At 33.8% G+C, this 18,537-nt stretch overlaps 1 protein-coding gene and 1 long non-coding RNA gene across 4 annotated transcripts in view; one reads left to right on the top strand and one right to left on the bottom strand.

Moving 5' to 3' along the window:
- The window catches only part of LOC113187325 (uncharacterized), a 132,906-nt gene that overhangs the window by 43,726 nt on the left and 70,643 nt on the right, over positions 1-18,537 (top strand). The window lies entirely within an intron of this gene.
- The window catches only part of Hs3st5 (heparan sulfate-glucosamine 3-sulfotransferase 5), a 159,191-nt gene that overhangs the window by 139,557 nt on the left and 1,097 nt on the right, over positions 1-18,537 (bottom strand). For 2 of the 3 annotated variants that reach the window (XM_077801960.1, XM_077801961.1), the window contains exon 2: positions 15,966-16,042. The exons of the other annotated variant lie outside the window; for it this stretch is intronic. The gene's annotated coding sequence lies outside the window, so the exon portion shown is untranslated. The remainder of the gene's footprint in view (positions 1-15,965; positions 16,043-18,537) is intronic. 3 annotated transcript variants of the gene reach the window in all.

The raw sequence follows: 18,537 nt of genomic DNA, 5'->3' as shown, positions 1-18,537 counted from the left end.
AAGAATTCCAAAAAGGATAAGCTTATGGTGTGTCCAACCAGGGGATCCTATCCTCTCCAATGTCCTCATTGACTGAGTCTGACAAGTCCACAAATCCACATTCTAATACAAGCTACAGATTCAAATTTCTTAAGCATGGAATGTTGGAGATCAACTGGCCTCTCTTATTTATAACCCAGATGACTTTTTTTTTTTTTGTCTTTTTCTGAGCTTTGGCTTTTTAAAGCTGAGAATAAAATCCAGGTCTTTGCAAATTCTAAGCACAGGCTCTACCTGTGAGCTACTGTTGTCCAGTTTTGAGAAGAGGAAAACTATGCCTATTTTAATGTCTTTATATAATTTCATGCAAGGTTTTTTGCAAAATGTAAATCACAAAACAAAAGTATGATTAATAATATTATTAGTGTTTAAAGATCAGGAATTGCCTTGAATTGGGGATTCATCCTCAAATATAATTGTTCCAGGAATATACCATAAACTTCATTACATATTCCTGGGCAACGAATGCAGAGTCCAGCTAAAGCCAAATTGGGAGGATAGGTGTTAAAATCTACATAAATTACTGGCATGGAAATTATAGACTTTAGCTCAGTAACAGTAAATTGTAATTAGGGATAGGAGGGGCATCTGGGCCATAGAGATTTTCAGAATCACTTCATTATTACCACACTGAAATGCATTTGTGTTGTCAGTGAAACCAAACATTCTCTGTGGTGAATTCAATTTGATCAAGCAGTTTCATTAAGCACATGCTATATTTTGGCACTAGTTTGAATTACTAATTATATATTTTTAAATCTTTTTAAAAATATTCATTTCTAGTTTCCTTTTTCATTACTGCAGAATTATCTTCTCTTTTATAACTTTAAAAAAAACTTCCCTCAGCATAATTTTCAAGATTTATTTCTCTGACCTAATTTTCTCCTTTCTAAAGTTTTCTCTTCCTACATTTTCCTTTCCTGTATTCTTTCAGCTCTTCTATTGAAGAGTATTGTTTTTCTTTTACCAACTCACTAAGTGGTCCTAGAATAAACAACTTGGTATTCAAATTCTGAATACTCATTTTAATAAGAAGAAAGTTGTTAAGCAGAAAAGGAAAATTGCTGGTTCCTGTTTCTATTTTTATTTTGAAACCCCTTAGACAATGAATTGGCCTGTAAGAATGAATTTAAGTAGGGTAGAAATGAATTTGTCTATATTAGTTGAACAATATAACTGAGTATCCTGGGTAAATGAATGAAAGTAGAGAACAAGAGATGAAGGAGGAAGAGATGGGGAAAAGAAACACAAATCAATGTCAATGTTGGTCAACAGTGGCATCAAGTTAAAGTTTGTTTCCCTCTCAAGGTAATGTAGAGAGAGACTTCTCAGGCATTAGTATAAGATGAACTTTAAGGTACCCTTGTGTGTATGTGTATGTGTTTTTTAATTCATGAAGTTTATGATTTTAATACAATTTGGTATCATTCACAGATTGTTCATGGCCTTTTGACATTTCTGTCAAAAGCCAAGGTGGCAAATTTGATAAAGCATACAAGGCAAAAACATAAATATTGTACTGTGAATAGACTGGATGGAATAAAATAGAAAGGTTGCTACAATGCTTGAATAAAATATTCATTACTAGTAGTAATTACAAACTGAAATTAGAAAATAAAAATTCCATATGAGCAGAAGTGATTTTGTGTCTCCATTCATCTGTGTGCCCCTCTAGGTATATTCCACATTTTCATTGCATAATTTGAAAGCAAAAAACTGTTGTAGTCTTGGACTTCAATTATGTGAACCAAACAATGCTGTTAAAAGAATCGTGATCACAATTCATGTCTTAAGGGATTTTAACTTATTTTAGCTGTTGTAGCAGCTGCTCTTGTTTCTGAAAAAAAAAAAAAGATGGACAAGGAAACTATTAGCACTTCTCCAGCTTAAGCAGTGGCAATGTGAATATCAACTAATAAGACAAGAACTGGATTATTAGGGGCTGTATTAAATGAGTCACTGTAAAAGCTAGACACATGTTTCATTGCATTTCCAGAGAACATATGAAATTCATAAGAATATGTATGTACTTAGTTAAGACTTAAGTCACTTCTGTTTTACTGAGATCCAGGTTTAGGTAGTAGCTAGGATGAGATCAATATTTTGCTAGAGCTCTCTCAGTATTCACAATGAGCAGTGATTGGTTTTTGCTCAATTCAGGGACAACCTGTAACAGTTCGACATCTTATCTACAGTCAATATAAAATCCTACTTTAATTGAGACAAGATTTACATACCTGTATCTTCCACTCTGTTCTCTGTGCTCTACTCTAAGTCTAAATTCTCTCTTCCTCAAGATAGACTTCAACAATGAGGGCAGTTTTCGATCCTCTTCTATATCCTACCTTATTCAGTAAAAATTCTTACTTCCTTTGATATACCCCTTTGCCCTTTTTCTGGTCTTAGGTGCGCTACCCTGAACATTGCATCTGCTTTGGTTAAGTGCCACTTAAAGAGAGATGTCTGTTTTAGGTATGGTTGCAGGTACAACAACCTAGAGTAAGACAAGCAGTCATTCTCTTTGTTCTAGACATGTTTTTGTTACAAATATAAACTAACATCATGATCAATTATATAACATTTGTGTTTTGGAAATTATATAACATCTCTAACTCACAATGAGTTAATAATTAAATGAACACCCAGAATCTTTCACGTGTGGTTTTTCTCAAGTTCTTCCCAATGCACCTTTTTTGAATGGATGTTTGGTTTTGACAGGTGAATAAAACCTTACAATTATTTCCCCATATTTGGCCCAATGTTATAGTTCATGTAGATGTTTCTGAGTCTTGATCCTAGCTTCCTTGATGTGAGCTAATTTGCAGTAGTATGACATCTGCAAGTTTGATTTCCGGGAGTCACTGGTTTCTAGGACTCATTCTAGAAACAATTCTATAATTTAAAAACAAAAATCATTTTGTAATAAAATTAAAGATAGAAATACAATGACTCTATAAATGAGTTTTATTTCTAGTAACTTCAGAAAATTTTTATGAGTCTCATGAATATACTACTTAAAGTTATTCCATATTCCATTAAAATAAGGACTTAATTTACTAAGATGTGTTTAACTTTATATCAGAAAAAAATGTGTTAAAATCAGCTTTCATTAATAGATTCCTGGATCTTACACAGTAGGACTGAAAACTGTTTCTATTTATGACACTATAGTTAGAAGAAAATATTTGGCATAACAGACTCTGCTAGAAGAATCAAATAGAATTCAAAATAGACTCTGAATACTAAGAAGCTTTGGAATTGTTGAAAGATCATATAAGGTAATAGCTAATGACTAGAACATAATGAATGTGAAAAAGGATCCTAAAGTGACATGTGCTCCACACTGTTTTGCAGCCTTACAAGAAATATGATAGAAAGGCATATTGTCATTAGGAGTGATTATATGAGAATCGGCAGTCAGAGTACAGTATTTCAAGCATGGCTATGGGTGTGGTCTGTAACTGTGTCTCACGACCCCAGACTGGAGGTTTTGTTCATGGTCTCTCCTGCTTGCTAGCAGATAAGCTGTTTACATGCAATCTGCTCCTTAGTAGACATCAACTGGGAGCTAGTAGGAGTGTCCCCTCTAGGAAATACAGAGAGCTGATTGGGCCTTGTGCAATATGGTACCTGTGGTGATGGTGGACATTCCAAACTCCTGATGTATTTTCTCCATAGGGAGCTCCTGTCATATAGTTAAGAGATGTGGGAGAACATGGTGATGCTGATGTTTTGTTGGTGTTTTCTCACTTGCTGCTTCAAAGTAGTAAGAATCCCTTTGTCTTCTTATTCCTCATTTTGTACCCTAAAACTAGGAGACAAGCCTTTATATTCTACAAATCCCGATAAAGAAAACAAAATGTGAGAAGTAGTTAATTATTTCTTCCTAATAAGTGCACTAATTGATGACAAATGCCTTCTTATTTAAAGAATTCTTTATATGATTTAGCATCTTAAGTCTTCTTAGATTTGTTTACTTCTGCAATTTAATCTATCTCTCTCCCCTTTATATCTACCCAAAATTTTAAATGAGACTCTGTGTTTAAAGGTGCCTGTGTTTACAACACAGTAAGTTGCTCATGGCAGTAGGTTAGTAGCTTTCATTCCAGTTTGTGCCTTTTTGGTCTCTGTCCCAGGTATTTGTCTTCTGACTCTCATATTAAAACATTTTCTGCAGCTTCCTGCCTTTTCAGAACATTTGGTGTATCTTGTCCTGTATACCTGTCCCCAGATATCTCAACATGAGTTATAATCCTAACTTTTAAGTTCTCATAGGCTCCTGGGAAACAAGACAAAATGTATACAGGGCTACCTCACTTCTTAGGAGAGACACCTCAAACTACTTACTTGTCATTCAAAATCTTTTATTTTACCTCTCTAATACTGTAATACACCTTTGTCCCCCAACAGCAGCCTCAGTTTACGTACTGTAAACTCTAGTAAATCAAATAGCTTGCTGATCTTCTTATATGTCCCTATGTCTTTCTGCCCTCCTCTTTGCTTATGAATTGCATCCCAAGTCCTTTCTGGGATCACAGTGTGTTTTTCTTTCCTGGGAAAGTCCTCTATTTTCTTGTTATCATGCTTGCCTCCTTTCCTCCTATCTTATTCTTGAATATCTAACTGCCTCTTTGTGAAGCTTTATCTCACCAACTGAAGGAATTTTTTCTTTTTCAGAACACTTAAAGATATTTATCCATACCTTCCTATAGCATTTATCACTTCTTTCATTTTGAAATAAATTTAGAATTACAGAAAAGTTACAGCGTTCTTATTGTACCCTTTCTAATGTTAATATCATGCTTAACTACAACACAGTGTTTAAATTTAAGCAATTAAATTCTGTGCAATACTTTAAACTAAACTCAAGTTTATTGGATCTCACTGGTTTTTCCAGTAATGTACTCTCTCTATTCCAGGACCCACTTTTAAGATCCCACATTGCATCTAATTGTCTCCTTAGCTTCTCCTAAACTGCCATGATTGCTCTATCTTTTCTCCTCCTTCGTGACCTTGAAGACTTTTTACCTTATAATATCACTTCATTTCTACGTCTATTTCCTCTCATTTTGCTCTAGGTCTCTTGTAAGATTTGTCATTGCAACACGTTTTTATTCCCCAAAGTGTCTAGCAAATGATAGAAGCTCAATAATTACTACTTAACTACATGTCAGAAACAATTAGAAAGGATAGTAAGAAAATCTACATAATTAAATGCCGAGTTGTGGGTTATTAGAGTCTTGAAGTTGTTACAAAAATTAGAGAGCAAGACTGAGAAGTTGTGAGACAGAAAACTCTCTTTGCAGATCTGAGACAGGTTTTCCCTAGATCTCCAGAACAGAGATCATAATGCTCATGTGAGCTAATCATGGTGCATGGAGGAAGGGCAGCCTCAGTCTCAGCAACTGGCCTGAATTGTTAGAGCTCACTACCAACAAACTTCAGGCATCCCGTGAAAGGGATGGATCCTGCTCATTCACAACGAACCACTGGGCTACAGTAATCATCCCTATCTATGTCACACCTTGAAACATAGCTTTCTATTGAAAACTCAGAACAGAGCACTCTGGTCTTGGCTGGAATCCTGAACCCCAGTTGGTTCAATTTCTGGTTCCGCTTACAAGTGACTGATGACTGTGTCATGATGCTTTAAACCATGATGCCAACACTCTTGTACCCATGTTGTTTTCTGTCGCCTGGGTGTCCCCTTGGTCCTGACCCTTCCATCACTACTGAAGCCCACACTCCCCCTGAGAAGCAGGAAAAGACTTAGCTGGCAAGTCCATGCATTTTGTGGGTTGCCACCCACTCTTATTCTGTTGCGTCACTGAGACTTCCTCTCCTTTCCCACAGCCCCCACTCCAGCATCCCAGCACTTTTCAGCACTGTGGCCTTTCCCCTCACAACTCAGCTGTCCTTCCTTATTTTATTCTGAGTCTCAAATCACAGTGATTCTGCTGAAGTCCAGACTGCAATACAGGCTGCATCTGTGCTCTTCCCTTCTCTGAACTTGTTAGTTTTGACCTTCTGAACAAGACACCTGTCTTCTGAGGCCACAGCAGCTTTGCTTTGTTTTGGAGGGATCTAATTACTGGAATCAGAAAGATGATATTCTATAATTTCAGCTACACACTGCACCAGATTTAGGGCTTTTACAAAAATTCAGAAATACCTTCTGACAGGATCAAGAGCACTTGAACTGGTATCTGCTGTGTTTTAATGGGAGCACTGCTGCATAATTTTTCATCTTCTTTGGAAGGCCTTGCCACAAAGAGAAAACATGCCAACTAGGGTCCCACAGAGGTGTTTTGACATTAGGCTTAATAAAGCATGAATAACTCATTAATAAATAATGTTCTGCTAGGTTAACAAATAAAGCTGAATGCACTGGCTAGACCTTGAAGTAAATCAAATCATACATGTAGCCATGTGACTTGTTAACTTGCAGCAGTCTCTTCGCAGCAATTGGGCAAAGCCCAATGCAACAATGCACACAAATAAAACCAGCATATCATAAATGCATGTGCCTTCAGTTATGATACAGACTGTCAAATTTTTTAACACTCTCTGGATCCAAACCAATAAACAAACCTTCACCAATGCTGATCCAGAGACATTCCAATGATAGATTTAATCTTTGCTAAAAGATTTCCACACACACACAAACACACTTATATCCTGTCAGCTCATGTCCTTTGTCTTATTATCTATAGGAATTTGTCAAAAATGATCTATAGAATGTTAGTATATGCAGGCAGGCTAGTTTATTTAGTTACCATGGTTTATTTAACTAAAGGAACTTCTGATGAATGCATTAGATAGATGCAGAAAAACTTTGTGAGTAAAAAAAGAAAGAAAAAAGAAAAAAAAAGGAATCATCCTCCCTTGAAAAACACAACCAAAGAACAGTAGTATTAAGTACTATTGTGGCCTTGGAAGTCTGCATGGTTTTAGTTGGAGAGAGGCTTCCTAGTTACCTAGAAGCAGTAAACATTCTTAGAGCACTGGAGGGTGGAGAGAGGCATGGTCTTTCTCTGGTGGAGCTCTGGTACCAAAGCCAGCTACTGCTTCCCAGAGCCTTTTCATGATTACAAGCTGATGGACAGCTGTCCAGTGTCAGTTAAGGCATGAGTCACTCACTCCAGCTGTTCAACAATCTGGAGGGAGAGAGTCTCCTGCTGTACACTATTCTGCCTGGCCACATTCTCCACAAACTAGTGGGTTTAGCTGGAAAGCCAGCCACTATGCAATAAGACCCAGCCATTTCCAGGCAATGTTTTGATGAAACAACTTGTTGGGTGGATTCAATTTCAACTGGAAGGCCTTGCCAAAAATGCCCATATGTGCAAATTTACGCCTCTTGCCAGACCTTTTATGTGGTTATGATGACAAAACCATTAGGTTGCCACTTAAATTATATTCCAAAGCTGCAGGTGTAAAGCAACCATTATCTGCACAGTGAAAGTATTCTATTAAATAAAATCATTTGAATATTTTCACTATCTGTATGCTATGTCTACATATAGACTATATATATGTGTCATTTTATAAAGTTATATATTTATGTGACTTCATTTTCAAGTAATGGAAACAATTTTAAATAAAGAAACAAATTAGATTTACAGTGCTATATGATATGACTTCATTTTTGTGAAAATAAGAGAGGCCATGTAGAGTGGTAAAAATGAAGGCAGTATAGACCTATTGAGCCTTACAAAGGACTTTACATGAACCATCTCTAATTCCAATAGTCCTATGATATTGGCATATTATCATCTGCATTTTCCATATGAAGAAATTTAGACTTAGCAAATTGAGGGTTCCAAAGGTCACACAGTAAAGAGCAAAATTGGGGATTTCAATTTAGGCATTCTGATATCAAAGCTTACATCCTTAATTACTATCCTATACCACCTTTCGTGTTACCAGGAAATCCAACCATGGATTGGTGTACCACCAACCTAGAAAAAAATGGGACTTCCTGATCCCTTTGCATTAAAATGAGTTTAGGGTTAGTCTAACATTCAAATTATCTTTCTGTAGGTTTCTAACAAGCATTAAGCTACATATTTAAATGTTATACTTCCTATAAGTGGAAGTTCTTGATGTCAAAGTACAAAATGAAATTAAAAAGAATATTTTAATTTCATTACCTAATTAGTTCTTGTTTCAGTGACAAATGTGTTTGATATTTATTCAAACATACATCAGTATGAACAATTTTTTTCAGAAACTAAAAAAATATTCAAAACCTCAACATTGAAAATTGTTTTTCTTTCGGAAAAGGGGACAACTTGGTTGAAAGGATGCTTAAGCCCATCAGTAGGTGAAGTTTTGGAGGAAAGATGCGGTTTCCTGATAAGCTGAGGGTAAGCTGAGATTTCAACAGCCTGAAGAAATGGGAAATGCAATGTCCTTATTAAGTCTATAAGGGTTGTATTATTTGATCACTGATGAGAATCAAACACCTCACTTTCCAGTGTCCAAAGTCAAATCATTAGGAAATATATTCTTGTTGTCAAAACATGAATAAGACTTTTTTTTGGTACTATTTTTCATTCTCTTTTTTCTTTTTTGCTTAAGCTTCTGAATGCACTGAATTTATTTACATATAAAAGGTAAGAGAATTCATAATGGTATGTCACACTATATAGAAATTTCTGTTATTATTAATTCCTGTGCAATCTGACTTCTAACGCTTCTGTGTATTATTTCTCCAAAAAGATTGAAGCTGCATTTGACATGTCTTTGTTACCCATAAAGTGATAAGTAGACAGTTTTAAAAACAATTCTATTCTCCATAGTGCATGATTTATTATGCAAGTATAAACTCTACACAAAAAGGTGTAAATGCAAGCAGTCATTCACAATAAATGTGGTGCCCCAAGGCACTATTTCTACCTCATAAGTATTTTGATGTTATATTGTATTATATTGTCTGTCAAACCATACTTCCAATCACATTATTTTTATTCTTTGCAATTTACATAATGTGTGAAAAGACAGTGAAATGCAAAGGTGTGTTCAATTTTACTCTTCCCAAGAGGAAATTACAACACTCTTGGACCCCAAAGGTTTAGATAGAGTAGGACAAGTGGCCCACTAATCCCCTTGCTGATTAGAGGACAATTCATCTATGAGGGGACTAAAAATAGGAAAACAATGTTCCTTTGGGGAGAAATATGCAAAAAATGCTGTTGCCTTCTAAATCACATCTATATTCATAGGGGAAGAGGGAGAAAGAAAGGAAGAATAGAAATTTCCAAGGATATCACTAAGGGCTTTAGACAAAATGAACTCAATCAATCAAAAATAAGCATAAATTAGTTATTTTCATAGCTTTTCTTGCATTGTAATCTGAAATATATTAGCTTATTTTTGGTTATCGAAAATAAGAAATATTTTGTCTAACATTCCTAATGCTAAAATGCTAATAGCCACAGCATTAATAAGAACCAGCTCTAGCTTAAAATTACAAATTTCAATTGACTTTACCCATCAATAAAAAAATTTTAAATAATGAGCATTGTGGATATAGGAATAGATAGAAGAGCTGGTTTTCAGCTTCTAGTCTTACTGTCTTATAGGATTTACAATAACAGGAGTAAAAGCTGGATGGATTATTTTTCTGTTTCTCACTATCGGACAAAACGATCAAAACCTTGAAAAGTTCACAAAGTGCTCATTAAGTCTTCTGGACCCTAGGTGTTCATTGTCGCTTTCTATAATCATCCTCATCAATCATACGGAGCCCTGTGTCTAACGTTATACATACTTTTAAATTTACTTAAAAGTTAAATTCTATTGGTGTAATAAATGGTAGGGCTGGAAATACATATGAAAATTATATTCTGTGCAGGGAGAAACCTCCAGCATTTCATTAGATAATGCGATGTCTATATCCTTCATTACAAGAGAATTTAGAACCTGTTTGTAAGAATTTATAAGAAAGTGTACAATGTTTTAAGATGTATTTTAATGCTTAAGCTAGAATTCATCTTTGAAAATAAATTGATATTGCTTTAATTGTTTAATTTTGTTGTGTATGAAATTCCCTAGGCTTAGCAGACAGTGTTTGTGTTTTGAATATATTACCCCTCTGGTCTATTAAATCTACCGAAATTATTTTCCAGTGAGTTATGTAATTTTCCCTTATGAGGGTTCAGAGAGTTTTCACATGACTCTGTATCATTTCCTAAGAACTCTGAGGAATCCAGGGCACAGATGGTATTTTAGTTGTTTCCTAAACTCAGCAGTTTACTAACAATTTTCTCCTCCCATCATTCATTGAAAAATAATATAGTTGTATTTCATTTGTGTGCCATATATATTGATTAATGGGTAAGTCATTTCATGGCTTATTAAAAATTTCATTTATTTTTCAGAGAAAAAAAATCTCAAAAGATCATTCTTATTAAAAAAGAAAAAGTAACATTCCAGTAGTGCAAAAGAGGTCTTTAAATCTATGAAGCCATTTCTTGGAGCTTAGGCACATTCACTAAGCAGATCACTTTGTGAAATTCAAAGAAATTGTCAACCATTCCTACTACTTCTCAGGAAGTCGTTATTTTGATAACAGGACATGGAAAATCTCAGGTTCAGATGATGCACTCGTCTGATGAAAAACAGACGAGAATGAGATTTATAAAAACAAGTTTCTGTCCCAGTTCTATTAATTGGCTTCTTGTACCTGCATACATCACTGAACCTTCACAGAATAATCCTCCCTGGGACTCAGTTTTCACATCTGGAAGATAAAGGTAGAATCGAACTAGAATTCCTGCTCAAGCATGAAAATATTTCCTAAAGTGGCACCATAAAATGAAATAACTTAGGAATTATTTTTTAAAGCTATGTTTTCGAATTTAAAGATTGGTCCTCACTTTTGAGAGTTTTATTCAATAGTTCCACTTCTGCAGATCCAAGTTAATCCTATAAGATAACATACTCTTACCTGCCATTTGGGTCATTTTGAACTAATTGGGCTTAGCTTAACATTACTGACAAGGACTGTAGTTTTACTGACACTATGGTAATTTAAAATGACTCCATGAGTTATAGACTATAAGAAAAAAGAAAGAAGTATTAATTTATGATTTCTTCATTGTCTGATCCCTTTGGAAGTCCCAAAGAATTTCTTAGAGAATAATTCTTCATAGCCCACTTATTTAAAAAATGAATAAACACAAAGATTAACATTAGAAAATGCATGTGGTTAACTGATTTAACTTGGGGAAATTATAAAGTAACAATTTCAAATATAAACATCAAGATTATCACTAAAATAAAATTTGTGCAATAGTCATTTAGTAATGACTCTGCCCTCTAAATTGAATCCACATATTCTTATTTTAAGACAACCAGTCTGAACACAGAAAATCATTTGCTAGAAGAATTAGTGCAAACGTGTTGGGTCAATCCCATTTCCCACATCCTGTCGTGCTGTTCCTTATCTATTTATCTCTTATTTATATTTTATACCTTATGATATTCTACAACTCACTTACTTGTTATGATGATCTTTTACTATCTGCCAAACCTCAACAGAATGCCATGAAAACAGATATGTTTTTGGCTGTTTTGTTCAATGATGAATCTCAAGTTATAGAACAGTCTGGCACATACCAGTTATTAACTATTTGTGTTCCATTTGCTGAATGAATGAAGAAATGAAGTATGTATTGAATTATAATGTATCCAGCTGTGGGCTTTGATTCTTAGCTGAAGTCTCTGTACAATGCATACCATATGTACAACTCTTTGCACAAGAACACACACACACACAGTCAGGTCAGTATAGTTCATAAAGTTCCTATTGAACTTGGGTAGACATTCATTTTTTTCTGCTATAAAAATAAATTATTACATTTGGCCATGTTGGTTAGACACAGTGAACACATAGCTGTCGTGACACAATGTGGATGTACTCATGAGGAAGAGAGAATGATGGAAGAGCAAAGTGAACGACCTCAGCAAGGTCATGGAGAGAACAGTTTATGGTTGTAAAATGTTGGCTCTGACATCATATTATCCATTTGACTTTGGCCAACTTGAATAAATAGCCATCTTGAATTTACTTATCCAAAGGATAAGACCAATGTCTTAGTGACCTATGCCAGAGTACTGTGTATTTTATGTAAATTCAATTGCATTTATACAACTATGAATATTCTAATAGCAAAAAAAGATGATATTTGAACTATCTTTACTTTCTCAAATACTGTAAGGAAATTTTGATCCACATGATTGAGATCTAATAGAAAGAAAGAAATTAAACTGGAGAAAATTTATATAAGTTAGAAAAAATATGCTATCTAGGAAAAATGCTATGATAAAATATAATAGGTTCATTAAATTTTTTTTTCTGAAGTAATATATTGTGAAGGTCAATGTATTAAGGTTTCATTTTTGAATATATTTTCCTTTCCTTTTAATAGAAGTGTCACATGCCAACATACATGACATTTCTTCATAGTTTTAGGTCAGAAAAAAATAAGGTTTTTCCTTCATAATTTTTCATGCTCTACAAAGTTTGCCATCATAAACCAATTTGCATTTATTACAAATAGGTATTACATTAGCAAAGCAATTTGACTGTATTCCATTTCACTAGTGAAGCCAAGCAGCTTTGCATTGTAAGTAAGTTGAGTTAATAGACTGTGTGTAAAGGATGTGCTACTTGGACCTGAAGTTCCCTAGTTGTTTCTTACTGAACTTAGGAGTCTTCAAAATGAAGGCAGGAAACCTGCTGTGAGAAGGATAGGAAAATTATTATAATCTGCATTCCTAAATTGAATGAGAATTTTTGCTCAGCAGAAACCTCTTGACTGCAAAAACTCTGAAATTATATCCTGCTGTTAAGAATACCTGTTTGGGTGTGGGGGATTCTGAACATTTCACTTGCCTTCAAATCAAATAAATTTTATGTATCCATTTCCAGCAGTAGTGCAAGACTGCTATCTTTCTTTTCAAAAAGAGAAGGGACTTGTAACCCCTTTTTGCAGATAATTTTAAAAAGAAGTGACTAGGCAAGAAATTTTTGTTAGTAAGCAGTTTTAATTGTTTTTGATATAGAAATACTTTGTCTTGAAGATAAAATTTCAGTATACTTTGCTTTAATACAGAAGATAACATTTTGATTTAGTACACTACCTTAAAAATGGTCTATTTCTTGGGTTGTTTTAAGGAGTAACATTTATTTGTTGAATAAATTGTTACGGTAACCAACAAAATTATGATATGTCCTCATTATGTACAGGCATTGATTTTAGAGTCCCTCTTTAGTCTTAGTTAATACTTTTTGGCTCTGAATTTCACCTTTTTGGATATTAGGATTCTTACTTCTAATATTTTGAGGTTGCATTTTTTTGAGTACATCTTTACCTATCTTTTCATTAAAAAAATTTAAATAACTGGGCTTAGTTGTATTCTTGTATACATTTAAAATTGGGTTTTATACTGTGATCTAGTTTGAAAATACTTACATTTAAATAAATAAATGTATTTCTTCACATTTATCAATATGGAAGGTGACAAAGATATTCTCTCATAAAATTTTAGGCTTTCTGTAAAAGGTTTTGAAAAAGTACTTCATTATATGGTCTGTTTTATTTCTCAACATTTGTAGATTTTAGAAACATTTAGTAAGTGGGAAATTTATACCTTTACATAATAACTCTGATCTTTTATATCTTTAGAATATTTATTATTTTCCTACTAGTAAATAGGAAAAGTAACACATTTTCCTCTCCCTCCCTCCCATTCTTTACCAGCGAATATTGGGCAATTATACCTTCCCAGGAACCTTCTTTCATATTCTTAGGCACACTTAACGTTTCTGTAATTTGATTTGTCAAGTTTAAGTGAAATCTAGTGAGTCACAGATACTGAAAAGCAATCAGCTAATGTTCTCCTTATAGAAACTTCTTCCTATTGTGTCCTACTGATTTTTGTTAGTTGTTCTTGTTCTTCATTGTCAGGATATTCTGCTTTTACATTCTGGTCTGTCACCCTCATCTCCATATTTATTTTATGTTTAGTTCTAGAGTTAAATGCACTTAACACTCATGAACAGTTCTTTTGTAGTAGTTTCTACAGTCATTTCTTGGTTGGACCAAGTTTGTCTGCTAATAGCCATTTCCGAAAGGAGCTCAGGAGAATACTTTCTGAATTCTTGTACATGCAGAGTATTTGCCTCTATCCTTTATACCTGAAGCACAGCCATTGATGCTTTTTTTTCCATAATGATGGCAAATTTATTATCTACCATGGCACCCAATTCTTTGTTGGATGTCTCTTCTTTTTAAGTTGATAAAATGTGCCTCCTTGAAAACTTCCAAGTAGCCTGTGGTCTTTCCTATATAAAATGTTTCAAATATTTTTGTTTTCCAGGATAAAATAACAAGTCATTGAAAAAAATGTTTAAACAAGTCATTGAAGAAGAAAGACAAAATATTTCCAAAGTACCTACCAGTAGACTTAATGTTTTGTTAAAGTTTGGTTCTTTCAGTTAATACAAATCATTGTGGTCTCCTTACCATCCCTGCACATCCCACATAGCACCCTGGAGGGATCATATCATGGCTAGAGAGGACCCCTGGGATCACCTGATGCAAGGGCCTCAAATGAGTTTGAAGAAACTGAGGTGCAGAGAGAAACTTAAAGAGATTTCCTCAAGGTCAGGCCACCATCAGGAAGGTGAGTCAGACTGAGAACACCAATGACTTCCAGGCAAGGACTTTCCACTTCACTAGGACTTCCAAAAACACAAAGATCAAAAATGTTTCTCTGCACATAAAGGACTCAGTTTATGCCCCACATTTAAAAAGGTACTTTGCCGGGTGCAGTGGCACATGGCTGTAATCCCTGTGGCTCAGGAAGCTGAGAGAGGAGGATGCAAGTTCAAAGCCAGCCTCAGCAATTTAGTGAGGCAGTTAGCAACTCAGTGAGACCCTGTCTCTAAACAAATATAAAAAGGGCTGGGGGATGTGGCTCAGTGGTTGAGCATCCCTAGGTTCAATCTTCAGTACAAAAAAAAAAAAAGTACCTAGAGTCTGATAATTATCATTTCATTCCATATTCCAACTGTGGAATGACACACTTGGGATAGCTGAATCAAAGAACTTTCAGTAGGTTTGCTGTTAAATACATAAATTGTCACTTTTATTTTCTATTTCTTGAAAAGGAGAAACTTCAGAAAATGCAGACTTAGCTTTCTTTCCTCAATAATTTCAACCATTATTTTGAGATAAAAATAGACAGTTTATGCTTAAAACATAAGAGCCAGATTCTATCTTGAAATACACCACCCACTCTCTAACAGCAGAATTTGGCCCTAAAAGCCAATTAACAAATATTGTCATTAAACTAAAGAGCTAATTACTTTGGAATCAGACAGAATGAACGAAATCATAGGCCAACCACAGCTGGTAGTAATAATGGTGAGACTAACCGTATGTTACACTAGAGATTTGAAGAACAAAGACATATTAACACTGACATAACCAAACACATAAAATTATCTTCCAAATGAAACAAGCTACCATGGTTAGAAAATTCTCGGAAGCACATTGGAATTATCAGATCCACGAACTAAAGATTATTTCCAAGGAATGAATTGCTATATTATCAGTGTTTAATGAAGAGGGAAACAGAAAACTTTTTTTTCTACTGCAATAGTCTACAAATAAAACATTATATCTAAAAATTATTTTGCTCTAACTAGAAGTACTATTCTTATATTCAAATAAGATTAATATAAGATGCAGGAGAGCCTTGCTGTGTTATTTTAAACAACCACTAGTAGGATTTCCTTATAGTGCTAAGAAGTAAAATTTCCAGATAAATGAGAATTGTTCCACGTGTTCAGAAACATTTTAAAGTTATTTTAAGAATACATGTTTTAAGCCAGGCACGGTGCTGCATACCTGTAATCCCAGTAGCTCAGGAAGCTGAGGTTGAAAGATCTCAAATTCAAAGCCAGCCTCAGCAACTTAGTGAGATCCTGTCTCAAAATAAATAAAAAAATAAAAAATAAAAGGGGGATGTGGCTCAGTGGTTAAGCAACCTTGGATTCAATTCCTGGTACCAAAAAAAAAAAAAAAAAAAAAAAAAAAAGGATCCATCATGCTTTAGGAAAACAAGTTTTACAAATCCCAAGAGGAGATTAAAAAGTCACCCATAATTTTATCAATTGAGGATAACTATCAATATTGTGATTAAATAGTATTTTATTCCTTTAGATTTTCTCTCTTTTCATTTCTAATATTTTAAATGAAAATGGGGCAATACCATAATGTGCTTTTGTAGCTTCTTGTATTTATTTATATAAAATATGACTATTTTTCAGTGTTAGTAATAAATTATACTTTTACTATATAAATTTTGATAGCTTTTCAACTTAAATTGAAAATAATAAACAAATTCTAATCTGTTTGTATAATCCACAGATTTTTATTGTTATTCAATTTCACAATGCTCCCAAGAGCTTTTTAGATATTTAAGTCTACTTTCTCTTATGCTGATGGTCCCAGATAATTCTTCTGTTCTAAAGCAGTGTCTTACTTTAGGTCCTTTTTCACTTTCAATATCAGATTTTCAGATAAAGTTGACCAAGCCTGAATTAAAGCTAAATTGGCTATTTCTATTTCTAGATTAATGACATTACAGATTACACAGTGACAAGGAAAATAACTAAGAATTTTAAATTCAATTACATTTATAAGTACTTATGTATTTTCTTCATGTCTTTAACTTTCGTCGTGGAGGAAAATTTTCTCCTACCATTCTTACCCAAGAAAACATTATTGAAAAATACTCACTTAGGATCCTTGCTCAGTTATATCTGACCAGATTGTTTACTGTTCTTTGTGTGAGACTTTTTTATGACAAGTTTGAAGGAGAAAAGAATGCTATCATACATGAGGGGATCAGACTACAAGAACTCAATTATCCTCAGTGAATCTAAAACTTTATGCTTCTATGATTCTATAAAGTTTCTGTAATATGTTGTAGACTTTATGTGCTGCATATTTAGACTGCCTCACTCAAGATTCCTGAAACTGTGTTGTAAAGTGTCTTTAGGGAACCACAATTTAAAAACACACTGGTAAGTACACCAGTGATAATGAACATGACTTGCTTGAGGACACAATTCTACTCTCTGTCCACCTGCTCCTCTGCAAAGAAAAAAGAAAAAAAGAATAAAAGGTAATAAAAAGAGAGAAAGAAAAAAAGAGAGACAGAGAACATGTGTGAGAGAAATATGGAGAGACAGGAAATAGAAAAAATAGTTTCTTTGTTTTTCTGAAATTAAAGTATTACAGAAGATTTGCACTAAAAGCTTTGAGGAACTTATTCAATCATAACTTATGCTCTGTAGGATTTTTTATGATGTTTGTACTATAAATTTTAGCATTTTATGTTCAGATGTAATTATCATGTAATTCAGAACAATTTTGATAACAAATGCATGTGAAACTATTATTATTGTTAATCCAAGTTTGTAAATCTTTAATTTTTATTACTTGACAAAAACTCTTTTATTTTATGCAGATGACTGTAATCAATTTTTTATGTTTAATAGTAATAGCTAACATGTGTAGCTTAATTAACACTATAAGGATACACTTCCTTCTGATGAAGGGATTTGTTTTTGCCTTTCATAGTTTATGGCCAAGCAATTTGACACAATGTGAAGAACTGCATTCAAAGACTGTTAGAGAAAAATGTCATTAAGCCTGAAATTCAATAAAAGGATTAAAAATTTCATTTTTTACTCTAAAATAATATCATATTGAACCTTTAAGGAATAATCACAGTTTAAAATCTGAATGTAGATTATAATTAAAACTTTTAAAAACTTAAAACACCAATGATGAAAAGTTTGCTAACTGAGATAGGAAGTAGAAATACAAGAAAGTGATATTCACTAAATGCACTTGTAACTGGTCATGTTACCTTCATGTGGTAACATGATTTCTAAGTTCTTGTCTACAAACAACTAAAAGTAATGATAAATGTGTTAAGCAGATCTGTTCTTTTTCAGTCTAGTCCTGAGTTTTCAAATTGAAGAGAAAAAAATGCAACCCTCAAAATATAAGAATATTTGGCCAACCCAGCACTAACTCATTATATTTTATCTTCTAGACATTTCGTGTAATTACATTCAATAACCCTAAGCATCTAAATAAATCAAAACATTACACAGGACAGAGTGATATCTAAGGAGAACAATATCAGGGTTATCACTATGAAAGAAAGACAGGGGCAATTGGGAATGAGCTCATCATGTTGAATTGTAAAAGAGAATATTAAATTTTTTTTAAAGAAAGGATCTCATGAAAATATAAGGGACATCAGTAGAGTAGAGGGAGGAATGAGGGTGGGCATGAGGAAGTACTGGGGAATTAAATCTACCAAACTAAGCTAGGTCCATGTATAAATATACCACAATGAGTCCTATTAAATATATGATATATTGCACTAATTAAAATAATC

This window comes from Urocitellus parryii, chromosome 8 (assembly GCF_045843805.1).
Source record: "Urocitellus parryii isolate mUroPar1 chromosome 8, mUroPar1.hap1, whole genome shotgun sequence".
NCBI classification, from domain to species: Eukaryota; Metazoa; Chordata; class Mammalia; order Rodentia; family Sciuridae; genus Urocitellus; species Urocitellus parryii.
Note: the sequence above shows the minus strand (reverse complement) of the source record. Positions and strands in the feature narration are given on the sequence as shown.